At 35.0% G+C, this 7,953-nt stretch overlaps 1 long non-coding RNA gene across 1 annotated transcript; it reads left to right on the top strand.

Moving 5' to 3' along the window:
- Positions 1 to 768: 768 nt before the first annotated feature.
- LOC128679278 (uncharacterized) lies at positions 769 to 1,711 on the top strand. The gene is made up of 2 exons (XR_008405740.2): positions 769 to 834; positions 1,148 to 1,711. It is a non-coding gene; the product is annotated as an uncharacterized LOC128679278 (long non-coding RNA).
- The last annotated feature ends 6,242 nt before the right edge of the window (positions 1,712 to 7,953 follow it).

Here is a 7,953-nt window from a genome sequence, read left to right as displayed (position 1 = left end):
GTACCATACCAACATTCGTTTAAATTGCAACACCTAACGCCCAACAATACATGGCGACCAATCGTAGTAGTACGTTAAGGTATAAGTACTGGCTAATAGCAATACGTAATAAGTCTGTATTAGTCGTAGAAAACGGGCTCTTGCCTTTTTTAAATTCTCAGTTTCTGGCCATCCCAGTTATTGGACAATAGAATTTACTCATCCTTTTGAACAACTCAAATATTATGTACCTACAGGTACCTATTGAGTTGAGTTAAAAGTTTGAACTCAACTCATTAGGTACCTATAGTAAAAAGTTTTAACTCAACTTGTAACTTAAAAGTCATACTATAGGTTTAATAGATTTAGTACTATAATTACATACTTAGACCTATGATGACCTGCAAACTCATTTAGCATTGTAAGAAATAGTTTCGGGATGTGAAATCAAAAGTTATTTCACATAGATTAGGGGTAAGTTGCACCGTCAAATTTGACGTTAATTAGGTATAACCAGCGCGGCGGCGCGCCGCTGACGTTTACACATACCTACCTAGGTTGGCAACTTTGCGTTTTTCTACGCACGCGTTAAAGTTGACCGTGCAACCCACCTTATATGCCGGATCTATGTCTATTTTATCCAATATTATCTAATTAAATAATAGTTTTGATCATGAAAATATAATTAATGTAATAAACTAATGACTGACGTTTCCACGCCTAATGTTATTATTTAACTGTTTCGTGCAACCGCAAATACTTACAACTTGCTATCTATAATATATAAATATTGTCCATATTGGAGACCTGTCCAGTTTTGTACCTGCTGCTGTATTGGACTTTACTAAATCCAAGGTAAAATATTTTTTTATACATATAAAATATTTGAAGATTACTTTATTGTACTTAATTTTTTTTTATTTAAAAATATATATTACATATTTGATTTTTAGTAAAATTAAGCACTCTTATATGGTCGACGATATTAAACGCGCAAAAGGGCCAATATGTAGAAGAAAATATAGATTACAATGGAAAATTCTGGAAGAAGTCTTTGTCCCATGTGCATTAGGCAAGCAGCAACTTGCAGCAATATTGCTAAATCATAAAATAAAGTAATTTTAGTCAACAAAATGAAATATAAATTAAGTAGTAAATAACTTTTCAGATGAACAAGCTATTCTTTATCCTTCTCATCGCCATGGTTGTATCTTGCTTCGCGGAGCCAGAAGCAGCACCTGACAAGACCGTAGACAAGCGGTCCATTTTCCTGTACCCATCGTACCCGCGCCTGTACCGTGGGTATCCGTACCGCGCTGGGTTCTACCCGTACGCGTATGGACATCCCTATTATGAGCCGGCTGCTCGGTACTTTTATCCCTACTGATTTAACAAATGGAACTATGTAAATGCCTGGATTTGAAATTATTCTTTTAGTTTTCTTTTCAACATTTTTCTCGCGTTCGTTTCATTTAAATTGTACACATAAGACATACATACTTTTTACAAAAAATAAAATAAAAAAATAAACCGACTTCAATAATTCTAACACTCAAAACCGCGAAATAAAACTCTTACGCAATTTCCGACTTATGGATGTATGTTGCTAAAGACTTGTATAATTATACCTGGTAGTTTAGTAATAAAATTACATTGTAGCATTCATTATGTGCACTAAGGATTGACTTTACCAACATTAAATTTTATAAACATAAAGCAAATGTAATCATTATGTCATTGTTATATTTTAAAACGTACTATCCCCTATACTATAACACGTTTTCATCCGCATTTTTCACCAACTTTCCCCAAGTTGAATGATAGCCGTCATTTTTTTAGGAAACTCAAATGAGCTGCCATCACCCCGAGGCAAAACAAAAAAACAATCAGAATCTCATTATATCTAAGCGTGTTGACTCACGCGACTATTTCGTGCTGCCTAACATGATTCAGGACAAAAATTAAAAGTATTGAAAACTAAATTAATCATTTCAATATCATTCGAATCCAGATAGAAATTGTTTATCATAATTTTTGGCTGGCCATTACGCGGTCAGTTCAATACGCTCTCGGTCTGGACGCACTTATATCAAACAATCGAGGATTGTTTTATATGATACGAGGTCGTTTTAGGTAGGTATTATGGTAAGATTGGATTTGAACCCGCGCCTAGTGCCAATCTAATCACTGCACTATAGGAGTTGACTCCGCAGGCCGATGGGGTTTTTATGAAAATTTTAGGTTACTTTATTTGACAACCAAACCGACGTACAATTCAAATTCATTGACATAAGAACTAAGCCTAACTATTGCCTTTCAAAACTAGCGTTGTAATACATTTGCACAGCAGTATCCTACATAAATACGAAAACAACTATATCTGAACTCTGAACTATAAAATTTTAAAGTTCGTCAATTGAATTGAAATAAATACTTTCGAAAAGCAATAGACGTGTGCCACATAAATTACATTAATCGATTATCCAAACAAAACTGGAATAAAATCGAATGGGCAAGTTAAGTGTATTGCAACTGGCCATTATGGGCAATATCGTCACAAAAGGACATATAATGGGCTTAATTGAGTTGAGTTTTGGCGGCAAACAATGACCGCTGGGCACGCTAGGCGCGGTGAATGTACCTACCTACCTATAGTGTCCTATAGTGATCACGCAGAAGAAATTATTTAAAGTTAATTTTTATCAAGTATTTGTTTTTGAGTTATTTTTGTGCTATTCTGTTGGTTTAGCATTCAACGATTATTTATAAATCCTCTTAATCATGAAATAGTTCAATCATCTTTAACACTTAACACAACACAAAAAAAAACACTTTTTTATCTTACCATTAAAAGTATGTTTTGTCTCGTTCTGTTAATGTCAAATATTGCAAAGTGCGATAGTGACAAAGTATATTTAATTTAAATTTTTTTATGTATTATTATTATTCATCAAGCACATGATGCATTAATTCTTAATTCAGTTGATGCTTATTTCTGCTCAAAAGTAGGTAGGTATGTCGCCAATCTTTTTTACAATTATATTTCACATGATCGGCTACAATCTCAACCAACAATACCAACTCTAATCGACGACGAGATGACAATAATTAAAAGACTCCAACGTTTCTTTCGTAGTTGCATGTCGAAGAAATCCATAAAGTCTTTTTCACTGTACAGTTGGGTGTTCGAGATAGCTATATTAGAGCATCAGGTGTCAATAAAGGCGTTTAACACACTTTTACTGCAGTATTACAGTAATCGGTAGCTGTCGTGTCCATTGGCGCTGGGATCACATGCCGTCGACTATTCTTAACGAAAAAAAATTAACTAAAAATGTAACTTGATATACCTACTAATTCCTGAAGATAACCTCCTTTCGTGTCACATCCTATCAACATAGGTACCTACCGTCCAAAGCAAAACTGCATAAAATAATTTAGTTAGCACTGTTTCTGAATTCATAAAAATCATAAAATTGAACTTTTCCCATGACATTTAGCACTTCGTAGTGGTAAATAAACCCCTCTAAGGTAAAATTTCGAGAGGACGAAAAAAAAATTGGAGCTTCTACCAAAATATGTTAAAACTAAACCGAATAGAAAGCTATATACACTTCCTACAAAATTTAATATTATTAGTTTGAGAGGATGTGTAGTATGTAAGTAAGTTTGTTACTATTTCACGCAAAATCTACTGAACCGATTGTTAAATTTGGTACACGGGTAGAATATAACCTGGAACAACACATAGGGTCTATCCCGAAATTCCCACGGGAGCGAAGCCCCGGGGCGCAGCTTGTATTTCATAAATTTATTTTTGTCTGCATGTGAACCGGTCCAGCACTCGCAACACCAGAGCGACCAGGTGTTGTAATGCCATTAATATCAATTGAACGCTGACCGTCTGGTCCCGGCCACCAGCTTATGTCGACCCCCTTACCGCCCCGCCCCTTAGACCCCCACAATACTTTCAGGGGACCACCAGAACAATGCTACGGACCAAGTTAATACACCGCGAAATATTTTATGAGCCAATTTCCGTTCAAGGAGTAATGACATTTAACACTAATGCTTTTGTGTGTTCTTTTAGGTCGTTAACGATAATTTAAGTATGTTTAAAATTGACCATGTATTTATAAATACACAGTCTGTGCAAATACTAGATAGCTATATTTTGTTGCATAAATGCTGAACCTTAGTCCCTACATCACTGCCCGAGATCTTTGAGATCATCCTCTATACAAAAATATATCTGAAAATGCTGATACTAATCTAAGCAACTCTAATTCTTAGCATACAGTGTAAGTAGTTTTGTATTTAATTAATATAAATTGATATTTAAAATACATCATACTGCTAATATAAATTACACCCAGTTTAATTAAAATACAACAAAATTCCACCCAGTTCACTACAAAACATCAATTCCCCAGATCAAATAGCTTGACCCCACAGATTTAGATAACACATAAATCTGTGCTTGCGATCTCCGATCCGGCCGAAAATAACTGATCCCTCTAGGAGCCTCTAAATCATATTGTCAGCTGGACAAATCTCAGCGGGATCCTATGAAGGAAGAACATTTAAAACCATGATAAGATCGCCACGAACACTTATCCCGGAATCAATAATGAGGATTAAAAGTTGAAATCTGTAGTGAGTCTGTCTAATACCGGCTATACACTATCGCTGAACAGTTCGCCAAACTTTGACGGTTCGGTAAGTATACATTGCTGGCTTTTCATTGTGGTAAATAAAAGCCCTCATATAAACTATCCAATGTTCATTCATTCGCGTCAGCATCTGTTTGACTACAGCGATAGTGTGTGTAGGCGGCATAAGATAACAACCGACGAATCCGTCAACTGTATGATAAGAGAGATAATAATATAAACGAGGTAGAGAATTTCAGACTTGACACATACAAAAAAGCTTACTTAGCTACTTAAATAAGTAGATAAGTATTTATTTACTTTCAGAATAAGCGAGGATACAGTGATCGATGGACAAATTAGGTAAGTAAAATACAGAATTTTATTATTAGAAATGGATCTTGGAATTGTGGCTACCACAACATTACCATCCCTCCAGAACTACGTCCCCAAAGAATCAATTGATTGCATCCGCGTAAGTAGATCCAAATGGATTGGTGGTTTAATAAAATTATATAATGGTCAACATGCATACTGGAGGTCCCAAGTTCGATCCCCATTCTGGTCGAGATGGAAAATGATATTTTCCAGATTTACCTGGGTCTTGGATGTTTATTTAATGTATACTACTCACGTTATAAAATATAGTATCATTGAGTTAGCGTATCCCATACCATAAGTCTCGAACTTACTTTGGGGTTAATTCAATCTGTGTGATTTGTCCAAAATATTTATATTTATTTGTGTTCAGAGTTTGAAATTCACCATATTATATTATAACTACAGTGAAACTGTATTCATCATACAGATAAAAATTAATTGAATGAGAGTGTTTCAAATTAAAACTATTAGTATTAACTGTTCCGGACCCTATTTCCACCAACAGCCCGTATAAAAAATCTGTCTTGTTTCGGGATAATACAAACTTATATAATCTTGATATAATTGTGTCTCACAGTGGTATCCCCAAACACTGGACCCTACCCATATTGACTCATTCGGTCGAATGCCTCGCGCGTTGGAATGAGCAGCAGGGTTCAACTCCGTTCGGCCTTTCTCATTTCCAGTAGTTTGTAGCTTGTGAGAAATTACTAATTACTAACATTTGATATAAAATTTAACGTGAAAGTGCCTTTGAAGGTCTAATTTCTGAATACATTTTAATTGATTTGATCTGATTTATCGAGTACAATTACATTTTTGCATTTTAATGTCTTAAGTTTATTATTTACAAAGATAAGCGTAAATTGAATAAGAAATAGACGTGATAAAGTAAAGTAATCAAAAGTCAACTTATATTATAACTAATAAAAGTTTTCTAATAAAAAAACATCGAAATTCAAAATGAATATAATCAACACATAAATGTCGCTTTAAATTGTCAGTCTATTTTTCATTCTGATTAAAGTAGGTATATTAGGATGTTTTTGACTCCAAAATTGAAACATCATATGAAGTTATAGCCTGAAATAAAATAATTTAGAATTAATTTTATTTTTTGTCCAGTCAAATAGCCATACCAAATCGACATCATTGTTATCACGTTGACTACACGGCTAGTGTTGGAATGTGAATGTCATTTAGAGAATTAAGAGATGTCCCGAACGGAGTCTGACCCTAAGACGAGGGTGGCGCCCTCAGTCGCACAGTGATCAGTGATGGACTGTAGGTGTGCGCCTGACTGCTTGACGGAATGCTGTGTGTTAGTGACGAGACATCGTGCACATTATCTGTGGTGCAAGTCTTGTTTTTATTAATTGAGTAAAGTTAGGGCGGGCTGCCCCGTTACTTTAACGTGCGCAGAAAAACGCAAAGCCATTTTGTCAAAACATCCGCAGTGCCCTGGTTAAAGTCAACGAAAAATTTTACGGTGCCACTCGCCTTTAAAGGTCTTTCATGATAGTCTAGGAGCGAAAGAAAAACATAGAATCTGCCAGCTGCTTCTCTTTGCTCGCAGATTGTAAAAGCAAACCAATGTTTTCAAAACGAGTGTTTCAAATTTATCTAATAGGACTCTAAAGTCACAGATTTATCAGATAAAAATATATTTCAACCAATAAGGAATGTTTGATCACTGGCAAATTTACTATTTTGGCTCACTGGAATTAATTATAAGTGCCATTGGTTTGCAGCCATAGTATCGTAAAAAAAAACTATAGAAATTACTGGCACTAGACAAAATGTATAATTCCAGGACAATTCCGGATTTCTCGGCCATGTGACAACCCTGGCTTGGGGTTAAATTTTTCAAGGTCTGATCATAAATTAACACGTTCAGAATTAATATAGGTAGGTAAAATGCATCGGCCAATTTTATAGAATAATTTAATTCAAACAGACGGAGCAACAATAGTGACAAATAAAATATACCTATCAGCATTTAATCGCTTCCGGGCCACTTTAGCTTGATTTATATTCGGTTCCGAGCGACTACACCGCCTCGCCCATCCCCCACTCGATACCACATGTCATGGGAATCGATTACAATGCGACTCGATTGTAAATCGACTAATGACTATTGTTAACTTTTTTCTGGGTTTCGCTGCGTGATTATGTTCTAGTCGCGGAGGTGGCTAGAAATCACCTGGGTACCTATATCGTATAGATAAGTATATAACTAAATACATAATCTATATGTATGTATTATAGTTAGATCGTCTAAGAAGATTATTATTTATTTTTTTGAGGAAGATTAGTAACTATGTAAACTGTTTTTCTTTTTGATGAAATAGATTATTAGATTAGATAAAAGAAATATCTTTGGCATAGTCTTAATATCTTTGTTTCCTTACATTGTTGCACAAAACAGGCTGCAAATAATTAATCATTGCAGGATATCAAAGAGAAATTACTTTGAAAATTATTGCTTGTTTCGCTAAATTGTTATTTGGGCAGCGACTGTGACCGAGGCGAGGTGTCGCCGAGTAGAGTGTCCATGTCCACTCACTAGGCGAGTACACGAGAAAGAGCAAAGAAACGAGTAGTTTTTCGCTTTTTTTGTAATATTTTATTTGACTTATCCTTATAGGGTTTAAAGGGACCCGTTCCTTCGAAATATATAGGAAAATATTTTCGTCATGTCGTTCGATAATGTTATGTACTTACACACTAACCTCTGGAAGTAGCTAGATCAATAGTATCCTACTTACCTAATAAATACCTATCTAAATCCGGATTAAAAAAACTTAAAGTACCTATTCATCAAGCTGAATAACTTTTGACAAACCTTATTCAGTAAATTGTTCAACTTGATAAACAGTTTCGTATTAAAAAATCTAACATCTGGGAAAAATGGAAATCTCGGCTTTGAATTGAGATCGGC

This window comes from Plodia interpunctella, chromosome 21 (genome assembly GCF_027563975.2).
Source record: "Plodia interpunctella isolate USDA-ARS_2022_Savannah chromosome 21, ilPloInte3.2, whole genome shotgun sequence".
Lineage (NCBI taxonomy): Eukaryota > Metazoa > Arthropoda > Insecta > Lepidoptera > Pyralidae > Plodia > Plodia interpunctella.
Note: the sequence above shows the minus strand (reverse complement) of the source record. Positions and strands in the feature narration are given on the sequence as shown.